The sequence below is a fragment of the Eumetopias jubatus genome, unplaced genomic scaffold, assembly GCF_037043125.1.
Source record: "Eumetopias jubatus isolate StellerSeaLion01/CBP00866 unplaced genomic scaffold, mEumJub1_p1.0 scaffold_8, whole genome shotgun sequence".
In the NCBI taxonomy this organism is placed as follows: domain Eukaryota; kingdom Metazoa; phylum Chordata; class Mammalia; order Carnivora; family Otariidae; genus Eumetopias; species Eumetopias jubatus.
This window is the reverse complement of record NW_028274814.1, coordinates 104,715,840-104,734,775: the sequence shown is the minus strand read 5'-3', so window position 1 is coordinate 104,734,775 and position 18,936 is coordinate 104,715,840. Positions and strand designations below refer to the sequence as shown.

The window sequence follows — 18,936 nt, the reverse complement described above, 5'->3', positions numbered from 1 at the left end:
AGAATTCACTGCATTTGAAACCAGGCTGGATCTTCACAGATTTACAAAGTAGCTGGAGTTTAGCAGTGGCCTCGCCCACCGTCAGGCCCCCGTTTCCCTTCCCTTGTCCACTCCTGACTGTTCTAACCTCCCACGACCACTGCCACAGCCGCCGTCCTTCGGGTCCGATCCAGGGAACCACTGCAGAGCCGAGGAAACCAGCCTCCAAGGATGATTCTGATAATTGAATCCAAGGAACCCAGAGTTATCAAGCAGAAAACCGGAATAATAGCAATAATCACTGAAATGCTGGATAACATTTATTAAGCAATTAGGGTATGCCAAAAACCTCTTCTAAGTGCTTCATCTATGTTCAATTACTTAATCTTCACAACAATCCTATGGGTAGTAGGTACTATTTTTAATCTCGTTTTAGAGGGAGAAACTGAGGCACGTGGGATTTTTTTTTTTAAAACCTGTGCCACAGTTCACAGCTCATAAGCGATAGGGCCATGACTCAAACCCAGAAACACGGGCTTCAAAGCCTTTCTCTACACCGCTGTGCTACGACTCTACTTCTTTCTTCGATGGCACCTGCCCTTACCTCCCCCATCCCTCCTCACAGACATCCTCACATGAGCTTTCCAGGGATTCATTCTCATGCTCGTTAGAGTTATCCAGCTCCCCCTTATCATTTACCCCATACTTCAAAGTACTCCATCACCTCAGCTGTATCCATGTCTTACTGCTGCCTTAAAAAAAAAAAAAAGTTACCACAAATTTGGTGGTTCAAAAGAACATAAATCTATTATGCTGTAGATCTGAAGTCCAGTACAGTCTCTCTGGGCTTTAAGAGGCTCCAAGGTGAAAAGTCATTTCTCTGCCTTTTCTAGCTTCTAGAGGCTCGCCACATTCCTTGCCTCGTGGTCCTTTCTCCATTTTCAAAACCAGCAAGGGTGGCTGAGTCCTCACACTGCATTGCTCTGACCTCGGCTTCCTCATCACAGCCCCCTTCCCTGGCTCCTCCTTCTCTCTTCATCTTCCACGTTTAATGATATCAAGCATATGTCCCACCTGGACAATCCGGGATCATCTCCCTGTTTTAACATCAGGTGTTTAGCAACCTTAATTCCATCTACAACTTTAATCTCCCTTTAACGTGGTATCTAACATATTCACAGATTCTAGGGATTAAAGTGCAGATAGATTTAGGGTCCATTATTCTGCCTACCACAATGGCTCATTTAAAAGTTAGCAAAGCAATTTGAGCGATAAGATTTACACTAATAGGGAAAAAAAAGGCTTTTATTTAAACAAGTAAAAAAAAATCACTGATCTGTTGCATTACAAATCAAGGGAATGAGAGAAATAATGAGAACATTTGGTGCAGATGGTCCTTCCCAGTGGGTGTTTCAGTGACCCACATTTTGGATGCCCGGTGATCTCTCAGCTCCTGGCATATCCCTCAGGCCTCCTCCTTCCCCACCCTCTGGAGAGGTGAAAAGATCCAAGACTGTTCCTAAAATTCACCTGTTGTTCTGAGGCCCATTCCCCTGGGACGTGTACTATATAATAAATTAATTCATTAAAAATTCAAGTCTCTAGATCTCTGTCACTTGCTGACTCGGGGACCTATAGGAAGTTATTCAATAGAAGACTCAGTGAAATGGTCTGTTATGGAGATTAAGGAAAAAATATGTAGAACTTTTAACACAATATGTGGTGATTAGTGAGCACTCAATAGTAGTAGAGTAGTGGTCACATTGTAGGAGGGAAAATGTCGGTACCAGGCAGTGCTTGCGTGTAATATGTTCTTAAGTGAGTCTTGAAGAAGCACAATGGCCTTGTGCATGGCTTTGAAGCCCCCACCCAGGGGCTTTTAGGCACATCTGCAGAAGGCATGCCAGCTGGAGGGTGTTGATGCAAAGTAGGCCAATTGCAAGGCCTGCCACAGTTTGTAAAAATCTGTTTTGTATATGATGCTTTGCATTCATGGGCATAAAAATATCTGCAGCTTTAAAAACAAAGATCGGAAACCACTGTTCTCTCTGAAAGGAACGATTCCATGATGGGGCAAGAGTGACAGGTCTTGGGGGGAGTGTTCACGGAGGCTGATCCTCTGGATCTGACCACATGGGCAGCTGCGTACTCCGTTCTACTTGGTGTCAGGCTGACCTTGTGTGAGAAGAAACGGGTCTGAGAATCTGCTTCAGAGCAAGGAAGTTGGGGCTTCCTGCCTATCAGAGAGAGGTTCTGCCGGCTGTACCCCAACCCTAAGAATCACACTGTAAAAGTTAACTATCCTTTGCCCTCATGAAGAAAAAGAGAGTCATCTGGAAATGGGAAGAAGAAACGTTTTACATTTGAAATGTTTTCCAACTGGTGTTCTGTATTTCATTTTAGGGAATAACTGTGTCTTTTCCATCCCCATTTGATAATTACTTCCTTTGCAAACATCAAACGATTTTTTTTTCGTATGTGGAATATTGTGCATGAGTGATAGGGCCTAAAATAATTCTTGCTGTTCTCACATAGCACATGCTCTTCTGATATTTTTAGCATGTTGTCATTGACAAATGAATACTAATCACTGGCTTCCCTTCACTCTTTCCTCCTCTTTCAGGTCCTTAGAGAGAAGCTACCTGATCAAAGATCTGATAGTCACAAATTCGAAACCGTGCTTCCGAATCCCAGCACATAGTAAAAGGAAAAGACCACATTGATAATTATACCTGTCAAGAAGCTGTGAACACGCGGTGTATAAATTCTTTACCAAGGCGACTCAACATCTTCTTTCTCTGGGCCTGAATCCCACTGCTCACGTGCTCTTTACACACACAGACCTTCCATTCACTGCAGTGGGAATTCTCAGTGTGTAAAGGGAGAGGTTTTCCAGTCTGCAGACTGAAATAGTACAAGAAGAATCAAGTCCATGACTTTCAGATAAATCACCAGGCCAAGATGAAGTGAATCTTTGGTCTATAGCTTTTCCAGAGATTAACAAATCCCTCATTAGGCTATAGTTCAAACTGCATCAGTTCAAGGTTGTTAACCACTTAAAAGAAACCTACGCATTGCCCGGTACCCTGACCTCGTCCACATCCATACTGCTGAATTGTCTGAATTAGAATTCCAGTTAATTGCAAATTCAACCTTTATTCCCCTCTTGAAAAAGGCAAGTTATGCTATTTATACTCTGTTCAGGTTCTAGAAGCAATTGGCTTTTTATTTTCTGTTTCCATGAATTTAATTTTGCATTAATGGAGTGGGACAATTTTCACTAAACTTTTGGTTTGCTAGAGGCAGGGATAGAGAACTCTAGTAGGGTATTTTTTTTTTTTAATTTGAGTATTGCTTGTATCTATGATTATTAATTCTAACAGAATATTATGTATATTTATTCCACAAAATATATATTATCAGAGTGTATTTGCTACAAACTGAGGTCTTTTCTTACCAAATGTTACAAATTTGGTAAGAGAACGCTAGCAAAGGACCTAGCTTTTGGTTAAGTTTTATATTTTTTGATTGACAAACTCTGGAGAAATCTGAACTCTTTCTACCTACACCGATTCGTCATTACAGAAATTTATTTAATATTTTAAAGCTTAGGGCTTCACAAAGCTCGATTATGATATGTGTTCATATATATATACAAATATATATGTCACACAAAGTTTTGATCAGTTTCCCCAAAGATAAACTGGATATTTTTGGCAATCTAAGACCAAAAGTATCATTCCTTTTAAAATTAGGCAGATGTAAACCAGGATATAATATTGTGAATGAAAAGAAGCTGTTCCTTCAAGAGAGAAAAGATGCCTAATTCATTACACATATTCATATAGGAAAACAGACAAGGAGATATCATCTTTCAGAAAGTATCAGTTGCTGGAAAATGATCTGTTAAGAGCCCCCTATACAGATCATCACTTTTGACTTATGATAAATCTAAGCACATAAGTCTGACTTTACTCATTGGAATGAATAAGAAGCAATAATCATTTGGGCACTTAAATAAGTTAGGCACAAAAATGTACCTGAAAAAAGAATAAATGTTTCAGTTGAAACATTCTAGATAGAGCATTAAAACTGAGGCAAATATTTGAATGTTCCCTTTTCTCAGATGCAGAAATTGATTCCCCAACATAAATAAAGTTTACATTTCAGATAGTCCCCCAAATTAGAAAGTGATGAAGCTCAGTTCAAAAGCTATTGCTTGAAAACAAAATAAAACCAGTCAGAACTACCCAGCACATTTTATTTTGCCCTGTCAAGGGGTATTATTGTCAATACCAAGTTCTGCCTATTCTTCCTGGTGAATTTGAGTTCTTTCCCTTGGCCAGTACATCACCCAACAGAGAACAAAGAGCGAGGAAACTAGGAGGTACACCAATTTCAACAACCGTCCTGAAAACATATCATTTTTTACTGGAGAAAACGGGGGGGGGTGGGGGGGGGGCAAGGGGGAGGACCTTGAATGTTATGTAAAATAGGTTTAAAAAAGAGATAAGCATGACTAAAGGGAGTGAATGGAGACTACGTGTGAGTATTACTCAGTTTGAAAGGGGTAGTTCTCATTTTTATAAGAAAAATTTAATAAGACATATATTTTAGTTATCATTTAACAAAGAAATATTAAAGCTATTCAGGCGATGCCACAGATTCTCATAAAGGTGCTCATTGCACCTTTATAATGAGAAGATGGTCATTTCAACACATTTCAATGCCTTGTATAAATTTGGAGCTTAAGGTGTGTTTTCATTTAGCCATAAGTGTATGGTTGATATGAAATGATCATATGTTTTCACATCAATATAAATATTGTCATGGTGTTACGGAAGCAGCTATCAAATGAGCAGATACCTTACACTTGTGTTTTCTAGATGTCTTTGTATGTTATGCTTCATTTGCATAATGTTAAATGCTAATAAATCTATGCCAAGTCCTTTGTCAAAGTGAAGGGGCAATCCATCACACCTAAGGCATGTAAAGACAGATTACATGTCACAGTGGTCCTACATACAAATGACCAAATGACCAGTTTTTGTTTTTTTTTTTAGTAAAATCTGGTTATTGAAATATAAGCTTTCCCCTAAAGTTTTAATCCAAAGTTTCTGTCCCTAAGACTTAGAGATGCCCTTTTGTGGTTCTCTAAGTTTCGCTGAAGCCAGAGGGGAAGGGAAAAAAAAATTCCCACAACTTGTACTAATGTTCTTTATTAGTAATGATCACTGTAGAGCCACTGACGTGTCCAAAATCATATTAAGGACATATCATGTTGCTCTTAACGTGAATGTCAGTCTTGAATATCATAAATAAATGAGATATTCGAAGTTAGGGGGGAAATCTGGTATGACTATTCCTCCATGATCCTGGTGAATTTGAGTTCTTTCCCTTGGCCAGGTTGGTGGCCAGATTTTGCTAAACTCTTTGCTGCTGTGATTTTGAAGGCCAGTACATGAGCATAGTTTAGTAAAAGAATACCTGAACCTCTCCATTTGGGGCATTTACATTTTGATTCTGTTGCCATTTGAAATAGAACATCCGCAGGGAGATAACGAGCTTAAATTATAATTGACTTCGGAAAGAGTAACAGACTTTTGTGCTTCCTCAATCATGTAATCAATAGGGAATTCTCTCCTTCTGTGAACTACCATTATCTTTAAAGACAATGCTAAAATCTAAATGTAAAATCTAGCTGTCAGGGGCTTTTTAAGAATTCAAAGCTGTCTCTGAAGAACTTGGCTAGAGATGGATTACATCAATTTACAAGTGCAGTTCTCAACCGTGACAAATCAAACTGATGTGATCTCAGTTCATTTTACTCAGCTGTGCCTATAGGACTCCAAGACGTGGGGATATTTTGTCTACATTATCTTAAACATCTATAGATATTTGTGAATGTGTGATTAATGCCTGAATTTCTCATCTTTTAGCTAGTTTGTGTTTATTATACAGACAGCCTGTTAATAAGACCAGCTTTCGATAGTGTTGTGAAGTAGAAATCAGTGCTCTGAAGATTTAGGGAAGCCATCGTTAGGCAATCTCCCCAAACATGGGGCAGTCCTACCCAGCGCACCCTCTCTGGATCATAAACTCCACGAGAAAAAGGTCTGTGATGGCTTTGTGGACCTGCCAGATCTCTGACATCCGGTGTGTGGGAAACACGAGAGCCGCTCAATTGGTATTTGTTGAATGAATGAATGAATGATTGGATATAGGTGGATAGACAAATGAATTTTGCCTTCAGATAATCTGAAAAATTTCACCAGCGTACAGTAATTGACACTGTAATTTCTGAATTTCATAGAACCAGAATTGATTCTTTTCATAAATAAATACTTTTCAGATAGATGAATTTGGAATCAATTACTTGAAAACCTTCAAGGATTTGAGGCCATTTAGATAACGGATGGTGTTTGGGAATTAAGAGTTTTTAACAATGAAGAAAGCTCAGCTTTGCTAGTTCTTTATGAAAGCTCCCTGAGTGATTTTGCAAGGGTGATTAAAACATAGAACTCCATTTATGAGTTTTATAAAATATTCTGTTTCAATTTTTAAAAAAGGAAGAAAAGTCATGACATCAAGCACATGATTAATATCGCCTTTAATATTTACTGATAACTTCTCTCTAAGGAGTTCATAGTAATTGGGGACACCTCTGTAAATCTTCTGCTTTCAAAAAATCACTTCTTTCCTATTTGATTTCTAGACTGTACCTGAGCTAAAGATGAATCACATAGCTACTAAGCCTTTTCCATGTATTTATTCATTTAACAAATATTTATTGTACACCGAGAACATGAGTACCTGGTAGGTTCTAGAAATAACAATGGCAAACAGGACAGACATAGTGCCCTCCGGGGGCTTACTGTGGGGATCTCCTCAACACTTAACTCTGGCGATTAGCTAGAGTTTACTGTCCATCAGCTCCCTCTTCACAGCCGACAGAAGAAATAAAATCCCTAACTTGTGGAAATCGTGACAGACCCCCTGCTCATATTTTATGTGAGCTTGCTTTTCTAAATGCATCACTGAAAAATACTGCTCAGTTTATCCACACACCATAGTTAGATCCCAGCAAGGTAGGTAAGTAATAATTTACTCATAACACTTAGCTCTTACTAGGTTCTACTGTGCTTGGTACTTTCCATAGACTATATCACTGCATCTCTTCAACTCTAGTAGGTTTCATTTTATAGACAAGAAAACTGAAGCTCAGGTATGTGACTTGTCCAGGTCGCAAAGCTAGCTGATGAAATGGGGATCTGAACCCATGCAGTGTTACACAAGAGTTCATGTGTCTAACCATTATCTGTGGTTTGGGGGACACCATTACATTAAATGAGTCATTAAGCGAGTCACTGTATATAAAAGTACCTTGAAGTTGTAAAGTAGTATACAAAAAGGTAGCAGCCAAGTATAAAGGTCAATAGTACATCAGTGGCAGAAGCAGACTGAGAACTCAATCTTACGTTACAGCTTACTCTCGTGAAGAACACTTCAAGCCAGGGACATGGATAAAGTCCAGATTCCGAAAATTTTTGACGTGATAAATATGCCAATGACTTTTCAGAATTATATGTTAGCCACTGTGTCTATTTGGTGCTACAAGAAACAAAATCCCTTGCTGTAAGGGCTTCTAATAAATACACAGTGTGGAGCTGAACCAAGGATATTTCACATTTCCAGGGAAAGATCGGGCAATAGTACTATTTTCTCACCATTGCATGTGATTGTGTCTTTCCAATTGTTTTCTTTATTTTTCTGAAAGAGCTGCAAAATTGTGCAGTGGTTCAACCTGACCAAAGTGGTATTATGCTGCTGGGAAGTAAAAGCATTAGACACCAGACTGGAAGTATTGTCTTCATTATCAACTGACTTTTAAGTTCATTTAAAACATGGATATAGGGGCGCCTGGGTGGCCCAATTGGTTAAGCGTCTGTCTCTTGGTTTCCACTCAGGTCATGATCTCAGGGTCCTGAGATAGAGCACGGCATCAGGCTCTGTGCCCAGCGTGGAGTCTGCTTGAGATTCTCCCCGTGTCCTTCTGCCTCTCCCCCCACCCCCACTCTCTCTCTCTCAAGTAAATAAATAAATCTTTAAAAAATAATAAAACATGAATATAGAAGTATTTTTAGATGCTGAAGGTGCCTGAATATTTGGATGCCAAGTTCCTTGTACTTTTTCATTCCAGACCATACAGTGGGGTCATATTATTGAAGGGGTAGGTTCTAAAGCCAATATGAAAGGCAGAAATTGAGATTGGTCTAATGTTAGAACCATAATCAACTGGATGGCACCATATTTCCAGAGGCCAACAGGAACTGACACCTTCTGTGGGAATAGCAAACTCCTGTTTCCATCTCATTCAGTCACAGAGGGGAATCCTACATACGATTTACATGTGTTCTCTCTCGGCACCTCCCAGTTAAATGGGCACATGATGCAACTTAAGTGCTGGTTCCTGTTGGTGGCAGCAAGGAGTCTTCTTAAGAAGATTTTTGTTATGTCATTATTCTTCCCCAGTACTAAGTAATTAGCCCCTTCAAAATAATTAACATTTTAGGAAGTTTCGCTTTGCCCATAATACACCAGTGGAGAAATTCAAATACTTCATATCCAAAATCAAACCGGTTACATCTCTCTACCTCCCTCCTCCCTTTTGTCCCTTTTATTTCCACTGATAAATATTACCATTCTCTGTACAAATATTGTCATCTTTCTCACTTCTATTTATATCTAGTCTTAGATTCTTTAGATTTCACCTTGGCAAAGTCTCTTAAAACTATCTTCCTTTACCCATTCTCACTATTCTTACCCATGCATAGAACCTTAGTATTTTTTAGCAGGACTTTCATGATCTTTTAACTGTTTTCACAATTAACATGCCTCCCCAATTTTCCCTATACGTCAGTGCTAGGTAACCGCCCCCCCGGAGCTATTCTTTTGCTCAAAATCTTCTGACGGCTTCCCTATCACCCCCCACCCCCCCCGCAATACACACACAAAGTCAGATTCTTAGTCTGAACCAAAACACTAGTATGGTGTTGAGGAAGGAGGACAGTAGCGTGCCCTCCCATCCACAAGTGCAAAGTATAGAACATGAAACGTGATAATATTAAAATCTGGTGCATGGACTGTGAAATAGAAGTCATGGGTTTCATGATGCTGAAAAAATTACAAGTTCTTTTTCAAGGTGAAATTAAATACAAAGACAGACTAGCAGTGTTCTATAGCAAAGATATCAAGATTCCATCAGATTATGACCCACAAATTCCAAAGTATTTGCTTGTGCGTGTGTGTGTGTGTGTGCGTGTGCATGTGTGTGTGTGTGTGTGCGCGTGTGCATGTGTGTGTGTGTGTGTGTGCATGTGTATGTGTAGAGATAGGCTACCATGCTAACATTAGGAAGAGATATAGGTTGAGATGTGCATTTCCCTACTATATAGCTTTGCATTTTTAGTCATTTTGCTCTATCTCGTGGTCCAAGTTGACCACTACCTATTCCTGGAAACTGCCCCAAACTGTCCTTCCCCTGAGCTTTTGATCATTTGTGAGAGGCCTCTTTCCTTCCTCTATCTATGCCTGAAAAAAGTTGCTCAAATTTTAAGGCTCATTTCAAATGGTCCCTCTTCCAAGAAGCTTTTTCTTATTTCTCCAAGCCTGATGTTATCTTTCCCATCATTAAACTTCACTGTGGTATTTGTACGATTTTCAGCTCTTTTCTTAGCTTCTCTTATAGTATAATTATTTGTGCCCTTATCATCCTAATTTGCCCTGTAGTTAGTAATTTCATATGGAATGGGTGCTTAGTATTTCTTAAGAGGAATTACCTTTCACTTGTCAACTTCACAGAATGTCTTCAGGATTATTTGGGGGCCTATCTCAGTAGCTCACCCATAAAATTCATCTGAATTGAGAACTCAACACCAACACTTTTAAAAGAGAGAAAAGCTAACTTCTGAACATTTTTATTAAAAAGAAAAGAAAAGATAAAGATAATAGTGTTAATTCTTATCACTTATTTCTTAGGTTTTTCTGATCTGATTTTTGCTCTCAGGGTGAATATGAAGGTTGATGTAAATATTTTAGATATCATCACCACCACCACCCCCTTTACACACATACACACACAGACAGTGACTTTACTGATGGTTTATTCCCATGTACTTATTTGGTTGCATATTACATGGGAAAAAATGGTAAATGGTAAAAATTAGGTTTCAAGTCAGCCACTGAACAAACAAGATGGGCACCATATTCTGATTAGACTCCAGTCCTGTATTAACGGTCCCGACTATTTCTGCCGTTCACTAGAACACAGGCTTAGCTACTCGTTATTAGCCCTACTGTTCCCTGAGCCCCCAAACCACTACATCTGCAGTGGGGGACTGGGAGACTAAATATATTGTCTCTGCTTTAGCTTATATAGGAAAATCAAAGTTAATGGAAATAAAAAATTTCTCCAGCCCTAGTCACAGTTTTATCTGAGTATGGCATGTATATACCAAACATATTCAACATCTGATTTAAACATGATACTCATTTATTTCTCTCCACAGAATAGAAAATACAGTATCTTACAGGAAAATTCCCACACAGAGACTAAAACCTGCACTCTTTTTAATTCTTTAAGTTAGAATGATTACAAAAAGAACTCTGAGAAATCTCCTACATGAACACAACATAGTTTCAAAGAGTTTAATTGCTATCTGTCTAATAAACTTCCTGTGGGTTCTTGTCCATTAACTGTGTTATATCTAAACAGGCTCTAAAAGTGGGATGCTGACTGGCAGCCATGGTAGGAAACCCAGAGAGGCTCCATGCCTGGATTTTTTGTGACACAACTTCCCAGCATCTGGTCCTCAGCTTTGCAGTTCCAGGCTCATTTGTTTTTCTAGGGAACTCAGGGACAGTTTCAGTTAATACCTGTTTTCTCAAATAACTACTAAGAGCACTCCCTTTAACTCTCACTAAATTGAAGTGCCTCAATTTAGACAACACATTATGTTGTCAACCTACTTAGAGGTGATAAAGTGCTGGGATGATGGTTCATATTAACCTTCAATTCACAAGATGATTATAAGGATTCTTTCTTGTTACAAATAATCAGAATGCAACCCAACCGAGCTTGAGTAAAAAAGTGAATTAACCACCCCCAAAGCAGGCCAGATCCAGCGTCTCAATGTTAACAGGTTTCCTATCTTTTTTTTCACTTCTTTCATGCCCCTTTCTCCCATCCTCAGCAATGCTTCTCTCTCCTCTTTATTCATGGCCCTTTTTCTCCCCGGCACTCAGTTCCTCTCCCTTATCTGTTCCTCTCCTAATCTTGTGTAGCACCAGATCTATATCCTTATAGCTCTCAATCCAAAAGAGAAACTAGACTCTTTTCCTCAGGTCTATATTGTAAAAGCAGATTCTGAATGGCCCTGCTTGGCCCTCTTGGGTCAAATCACATGGGAAAAAGTGGAATGAGTACCTTGGTCTGGGTCGCATCTTCGTGTCTACTGAGTGTTCACTTATTAGCTGTAGAGAAACCAATATGAGTCACTAAGAGAACTACAAAGGGAACACAATATAAAAATGAGGGTTCAATTCCAGGTGAGAGAACACATTGCCTGAAGAAATTAGAAACATCTTAGAAAAGATGTCAGTTGAAATGGCTGTTAAAAGTTAAGTGGAATTTGACAGGTGTGGAATCGCATTGAGATGGCCATTGACAGGAGGAGGAGCACTACCCCAAATCTTGGGCTTAAAACAGGAGTCATTTACTTAGTTCTTAATTCTGAAGCCCACCAGTTTAGCCTGGTCTCAGATAGACAGTTCTTCTGGGGTGTGGCTGGTTGGGCCTCCGCATGTGTCCACAGTCAGTTGCCTATCAGCTCAGCAGCTTAGCTGACTAGGGGTGGCTGACTTCCAACTGAGGTGCCTCAGCACTCCTCATTCCAGCAGGCTACTTTGGGCCTGTTCTCTTGACCAAAGAAGGGACTGAAGAGAAGGTTGAAGTCCACAAAAACGTGGCTCAGACTGACACAATGTCACTTTCACCACATTCTATTGATTAAAACAGGTCACAAGGCCAACCCATATTCAAGGATTGCAGAAAGAGCCTCTACCTCTTGATAGGAGAAGTTCAATGCAGAGGGCATGGATACAGAGAGGGACAGAAAATTGAGCCATTTTTCAGTCTGCAACAATGTTTTTACAAAAATAAGAAGATTGAGAAAGTGGGGCACCTGGGTGGCTCAGTGGGTTAAGCCACTGACTTCGGCTCAGGTCATGATCCTAGGGTCCCTGGATCGAGTCCCGCATCGGGCTCCCTGCTCGGCAGGGAGTCTGCTTCTCCCTCTGAACCTCCTCCCATCTCGTGTGCTTTCTCTCTCTCATCCTCTCTCTCTCAAATAAATAAATAAAAATCTTTTAAAAAAATTTTAGAAGATTGAGAAAGCATCTTGGGTAGACAAAGCTATAGTTAACAGCTAACATTCATTAAGTGCTTACTGTGTGCCAGGCACTCTTCTAAGAGCCTAACATACACGGACACATTTTAATTTTTATAACATCTTTCATTTCAGAGAAATAGAATACCTGCATATGGAAATCTAGATGTGACTTATTATTAGAAATCTAGATGTAACCATAGTTGAGTCCAAGGCCAGGAATTCCCTGAACTCTGGGCTATTGTCCTCAGATCTCAGATTACTCTGCATAATTGCTGCTTGGGTTCCCAGCTGCCCATGTAGAATATAACAACTAATAAGATGATGTATTAGGGTTCTCCAAAGAAACAGAAGCAATGGGAGATAGATAGATAGATGATAGATAGATAGAGATTTATTATAGGAATCGACTCATGTTACTATGGAGGCTAAGAAGTCCCACAATCTGCCATCTGCCAACTAAAAAACCAGGAAAGCTGATGGTGTAATTCAGTCTGAGTCTGAAGGCCTTGAGGCCTCCTGAGAACCAGCACTGCCTGTGTCCAAGGGCAGAAGAAGATGGATATCCCAGTTCCAGCAGGAGAGCAAATTCACACTTCCACTGCCTTTTTGTTCTATTCAGGCCCTTAATGGACTGGGTGCCAACCACCTGCATTGGTAAGAGTGATATTTACTTGGTCTGCTAATTCATATGCTAATCCCTTCCAGAAACATCCTGACAGACACTCCCAGAAATAATATTTTATCGGCTATTTGAACATCTCTGTCCCACTCAAGATGGTACATGAAATTAACCGTCACAGACGGTTTCAACCTCTTCTTCCCAAAGAGAATGCAATCTACTGAAGCAGATGTAATAGGATGTTGAGAGGATTTTTTTTCTATTGGCCAGAATTATGGTTAAGGCTTGAGGATGAAATCAGAATTTACCAAACATTAAAGAATCTGAAGACAGCTTTAAACTTTCTAAGAGGTAGCAGAATTGGCCCCATGTACTTCAACCTCTACCCAATCACTAAACATCACAACAGTTGAGAGAGGGAGAGAGAGAGAGACAAAGAGACAGAGAGATGTAGAGAATGGGATCTTTTAGAGAGAAAATTTTCCATTTCTGCCTCCACTCCCATCCAGCCCAAGCCATGTGAGAGAGGAGAGCTTCAAGACATCCCTCATAAAGACATAAGGGTAACTATAAGAAAAAAAATCCCTGGAAACTCACTCCCTTGCTGAACAATTGCTGAACTGTGGAAATACATCATTCCCTACAGTGCCATTGCTTCTGTAGCTGAGAGCAATGAGAGGGTTCTTAGGAAAGCTTTGAGATGTGTCCCTTGAGTGTGGGGCACACATGAACAAAGAGACCAAAGACAGGGAGCCTCCTTCAGGACCTGTGCCACAAGGCTTGAAGGGAACGTGGTGCCTGGGAAGAAGATGGGGACAAACCTCTGCTTCATTCCAATTCCCTGTGGCCCTCAGGGTACCCAGAAGAGGGTTCTCAGTAGTGCCAATAGGTCTGTGTGATGAAGTATAGAATTTAGAGGAGCAGCTTGAATGAACTTGGATGTTACATCAATGTCAAGTTGTCATACAAGCTTCTAAATGCTTATTCTCACTTATTCACTACTCTCACCAGTAGTAAACCATTCGTGGGCCAGAAAGAGTCCATGGACCACACTTTGAATATGAAAGTGAAGGGGTTTTGCTGGAATATGCCACTTTGGCATGAGGATTATTTTGAGCTCAAGGCAATCAAGACCCAGCAGACTCAAGAAAAACTTTTACCCTGCCCTTAATTACCAAAAAGAATTTAGATATGGGGTCTGGCCCAGAAAGAGAGCTATTATGAGATAAGTTTTTATCTAAAAGACCTATCTGTAAGGCAGGGCAAACATCTAATTACTAAACTAAACATCTGCTCTTCTTATTGCCCCGCGAATTACCCTCCTCCCCTTTGAAGGCCCCTACCCTGTTCCTTAGCTCTGGATGGCACAGAAGCCTCAATTGCCTGACTTGCCCTGGTGTCTCATATGTTGGGGGCTCCCATATGGACTAAATTAAATTTGTTTTTCTCCTGTTAATCTGTCATGTGTCAATTTAATTATTAGAACAACCAAGGAATCTAGAAGGAAAGAAGGTAAAAATTTTCCACCGCTACAAATAGCACCGCTTATGTATATACTCTGCAGAAGAACTTTGGATCGAATATAAAGATTGCGGATCTAAATAGAACCCAGATTTAATTTCAACAGACAAAAGCAAACAGAAAGTTGTGGAATCTGCCCAAGATACTGCCAAAAAAGGATTGCAAGGGAGAATTAAGGAAGAAAAAAAAATTGCTGAAAGAAAATTGAAAAACAAACAATATCATTTATACTGTAGGGTACAGAGATTTTCAATAAATTCATGAACTTATAATAATTCTCATTCTAAGTTTAAACTTATTTTATCCTTTTGTGAGTGCTTACATTTTAATAAAGTCCAATCACAGCAATGGATTTGCTTCAGAATTGAACCAATCAGAGCAAGAGTCCTGTGGGATACTGTTATTTATAATAAGAAATATTTTGTCTGTTCCTGGCACAAAGCTCCTAAAAACCCTGGGAACTTCCTGGGAAGAAAGCAATAAAGGAGTCTTTTGTTATATTAATTAAGTGACTTTTAGAAAGTCCCTAGATCTCCTAAGGATGTGGGCTGATTGCTGGTGGAGCCAACTACATGATTAGAAGGTTGGAACTTTCAGACCGACCCTATACCCTCCCAGGAGGGAGGGGGAGCTGAAGATTGAGTTCAGTCACCAATGGGCAACGATGTAATCGACCACGCTGATGTAATGAGGCCTCCATAAAAATCCTAAAAGGACAACGTAGGAGAGCTTCCCGGTTGGTGAACATAGGATGATTCAGGGAGAGTGGTGGTGCTCCAAGAGGGTGTGGAAACTCCATGCCCTTTCCGCACACCTTGCCCTCAGCTTGCTGTTCCTGAGTTGTATCCTTTTATAATAAACCAGTAATCTAGTAAATAAAATGTTTCTCTGAGTTCTGTGAGCTGCTCTAGCAAATTAATGGAAACCATGATGGGGGTCATTGGAACCTCCAGTCTCTAGCTGGTTGGTCAGAATACCAATTGCAAGGCACCCAACACAGTGATGTTCATGCAGTGTTTCCCGGGTCTAAAATGAAATCTCCTTAGTACTCTTCCTTAGTTCCTGCTCCATTTGGACGAATGCTTGGTTCAGGTCAGAGAGAAGCATACAAACCTCTCAGACAAGAGTTTGCTGTCCCAGCCTGCCAAAGAAACTGCATAGGCCAAGGGATCGAGGCCTGAGAAATTTTCAGAAATTCGTATGTTCAGGAAAAAAGCAAGCTGTTGGATTTACAATTTTCATTTGAAATATACTTTTAGAGAGGGATCACACTCAACATAGCATTAAGAGATTTGCATTTCCTATTTCCTATTGGACAGAAATACACCACAGTATAAAGATGTCATTCTCATGTATACCTTGACTGGAAATTACTGAACAAAAAAGTCGAATACACACTCCTTTTCCCACAAAACACAGAGCTGCTATATAAAAACTCGAGAGTCGTGGCTTACCTTTCTTTGGCCATGGCTTATTGTGCAAGCAGTACCTGGATTTTTTTTTTTTTTTTTTTTTTACTTTTAACAAGAAATAGGTATATCTTGAGAGCTATTTCTAATCATGGGAAGCATGGTAAAGTCAATGAGAATTGTCATTAGTTACAAAATAGTGGGGAGGGGGCCCTAGATGAAATCGAGGTTCTAAGGTTGTTAGGATTTTGTTTTGTCTTTTCTGTGATGGTGATGGTAAAGACTTGAAGAGTAGTAAATTCAAAGTGTGGAAGCAAGTCTCTTTCCCCTTAGAGACAGAGACAGCAATTCACCCTGGGGATTGAATGAAGAAGTTGGAATTTAATTTAAACATAAAGCCATTAGCCATCCTTTATTCTTAGAGGAAACTGAATCACCATTCAGCGCGTGCGCACGTGCGTGTGTATGTGTGTGCGTGTGTGTGTGTGTGTGTGTGTGTGTGTGTATGTGTGTTAAAGAAAAAGAAAAGGAACCCAGAGGAAAGCCTTGGTCTTACCACTCCAGCAACTGGGAAGCATCTCATGAAACACCAGTCTTCCCCTCTCTTCCAGGAATGACTCTTAATCTTGCTTCTCTCTTTTTTTGTTTCCTAACAACGGACCTCCCAGACTATAGCTCTGTACACTTGAAATGAAGCAAATAGAAATTTGTAGACCTGTTAGGATAGACATCATATAATAAGAGTCATTTAAAACCTTCAGTGAAATTAAGAAAACAGTGATGTAACCTACTGCAGCATCCACCTGTTGCTAAAATGAGAGACAATAAACTTCCCAATGCAAATTTGAAGTACAATTTTTCCACGTGGCCTGGAAATATACAAATGGCTTTCCACGGCTCGCAAGTGCAATTTTCTATCTGACCACCAGGGAGCAGACAAAGGCCTTGAAAGAACAGCTCTTCAATCACTAAGACGTGAAAATGTCAAAACCTTACCGCAAAGGGAATGCAAATAAAGCCAAAGAAATAAAAGGCATTGATGAACACACTGGCTCTCTTGTTTTAAAAATGAAGGATGCCAGAAGGTGTACCTAAGACAAACCATCTCAGCCATTTTTCATCTCAATATCTTTTAAAGGGTTTCATCAACCATCATTTTGCTGGTTTGAGTTTGAGGAAGCAGTGTCTCCTCTCTCTGAAAGTGAGCAAGTACTAAAGAAAGGAAGGGGGTACATAGGTACCCCGTGTACTTCTTGAAATGACTTCACATGTCTAAAAAAGGGGACATTGTGATATCACCATAGTTAAGGTGCAAAGACTTCCCTAGGAGTTCTCTTGAGTCGTAGAAAATCTAGCTGAAAAACTACAAGTAAATCCACAATTTCACTTAGTGTATAAGTGCCAATAGAGTTTAGTTTAGTCACTGGCACATTTGAAATTAAATTCCAGGCTATCAACTATACAATCGGTAAAATCATGGTAAAAATTCTTATTTATAGGCAAGTTTACACAAATTATTCTTGAATACATAAGATCCACCTCCCATATGCCTTTAATTTAATCACTTCATGTTTAAAAACCACCCCCCGGGTTTTTATTTTAGACAGGACTTCAAAAAATAATCAGTCTTAGAATTAATTTCTAAAATTTGACTTTGAAATCTGGCAGTCCTAATGTTCCCTTCCCAGTTCCTTAACTCCTTTTCATTCTGTACCTGCCCCCACCCCCCACTCACCCCCCCCAGCATCTTCCCTGTGTGCCAGTATATACGTGATTGCTCAACACCTGTTGTCACAACCTCAATTGCTATAAAAGACATAGTGACCAGCTTCCCAAATTACCCTCTGAGCACCAACTGAAGTTTTATAGGGCTCAAATACTTAAAGCTGAAGGGAGAAGGTAACGGCACAAAACTTTAGACTCAGAAGGCTGGGTTTAAATCCCAGCTCTTCCCGTACTAGCAAATTCCTTAACTTCTGTGTGAATTCTTTTCCTCTTTTGTGAAACAAAGAGAGTAGTCGTAGCATCTAGCTCATGGAGCTGTTTAAGCCTTAAGTGAGATCATGGGACAGTGTGTCTGGCATGTTGCAAACTCTTAATGAGTGTTAGTTCTATGTCTTCATTACAAGGGAGTTCTTTTTTATAAGCCCCTTCTCCAGTGACTGAAATCATTACCCCTGGCCGGTTTTCCCTTAAATAGGCCAGAGCATTCTGAGCTTGGCTCTGATTTAATGCCTAAATGGCAGTTTACAAGAACAACTGTTCATGACAACAATTCCATCTGTAGAACCCTGTACGAGTCATCCAATCTTTTTGACAGATGAACCCCTCAATATGTAAAGAAACAGTATTGACTAGACCAACAAATACTGTATTTACCAGAGTCCCCAAGCTCTTTCTCAACTAAGAGGTAGGAAGGGAGGATCTCAGATGACTAACAGACATCTCAAGCTCAGCCCAGCCCCAACGGAACTCCTGACCACCCCCCCCACATTCAGGCCCCCCATCTTAATTTATGGCAGCTCTCCCCTGCCGGTTGTTCAGAGTGACCCCCAAATCCACTATTTCTCTCACAACCCACATCCAGTATGTTAGGAAATTCGGATGACTCCACTTTCAAAAATATATCCAGCAGCTGACCACTGTAGTGGAAACTACTCACGTTACCATCATTCTGATTCGGGCCACCATCTCTCACCTAAATGGTTGTAGTACCTTCCCGACCCCCAGTCTCTTCTCAACACAGTAGCCAGATTCTTCAAAATGACAAGTCAGATTGTGTAACTCCTCTGCTCACAGCCCTGTGAGGACTCTTCACCTAGAGTAAAAACCAAGTTTCTTACAATGTCTGCAAGGCTCCATTAGCCCACTTCTATTGATCACACTGTCCTCAGTGTTGTTCCTCAAAAACACCAGGCTTTGAGCAAGCTCTTCTCTTGCCCCAGCATACTCTCCTCCA

The 18,936-nt window shown here is 40.1% G+C and overlaps 1 protein-coding gene across 1 annotated transcript in view; it reads left to right on the top strand.

Moving 5' to 3' along the window:
* The window catches only part of LIN7A (lin-7 cell polarity scaffold A), a 117,337-nt gene extending 114,358 nt beyond the window's left edge, over positions 1-2,979 (top strand). Inside the window, exon 6 of the mRNA XM_028105483.2 lies at positions 2,603-2,979. The gene's annotated coding sequence lies outside the window, so the exon portion shown is untranslated. The remainder of the gene's footprint in view (positions 1-2,602) is intronic.
* Positions 2,980-18,936: the final 15,957 nt, after the last annotated feature.